Raw genomic sequence first — 679 nt, forward strand, 5'->3', positions numbered from 1 at the left:
CCCAGGTCAGACACTTGCATGACTGCGCACCCCAATCACGCAGAGCTCTGTGTCCCCCCCCAGCACCACACACCGCATGCAGCAGGCACACGAGCACACCCGCTGCCACGCACACGCAAGACACCCGCACAGAGGTTGCAGACAGACACGGGCATGCACACAGTGTGTGCCATACGTGCATGCCTGCACACACAGGCACAGCGCACACCTCCCTCCCCTCTCCATGGGCCTCTCAGGGCACCCAAGGGAGCAGTCTGAATCTGCGGTGGTGGTGGGCGATGCCTGGGTGCCCTGTGCCTGGGCACGCTCTGGCCCAGCCCCTCTGTCTCCTCTGCCCCTGCTCGGGGAGCTGAGCCCAGCTAACCAGCCCCATTCCACCTGCTTGGGGCCGTCAGGTGGGCAGGTAGAAACCCACCCCCACCTCAGACCCACCCATGCACATGCCAAAGGTGTACGTGGACCCATGCACAGGGACAAACACTCACACAAATGTATCAGTGCCCACACCATAGAGGCTCACACACACCGACACACACACATGGGAATGTGTGTATGCACCCAGGCACACACCCGGCCAGCGGTGGAGGGAGCTGGGGGGCTGGAAGTGCACAGCGGGGCAGGGCTGTGGGGATGGAGGATGGCTGGAGGTGTCCGTGGGGATGCTGGGGGAGCCTGGTCA

Source organism: Buceros rhinoceros, unplaced genomic scaffold (genome assembly GCF_000710305.1).
Source record: "Buceros rhinoceros silvestris isolate BGI_N320 unplaced genomic scaffold, ASM71030v1 scaffold18385, whole genome shotgun sequence".
NCBI classification, from domain to species: Eukaryota; Metazoa; Chordata; class Aves; order Bucerotiformes; family Bucerotidae; genus Buceros; species Buceros rhinoceros.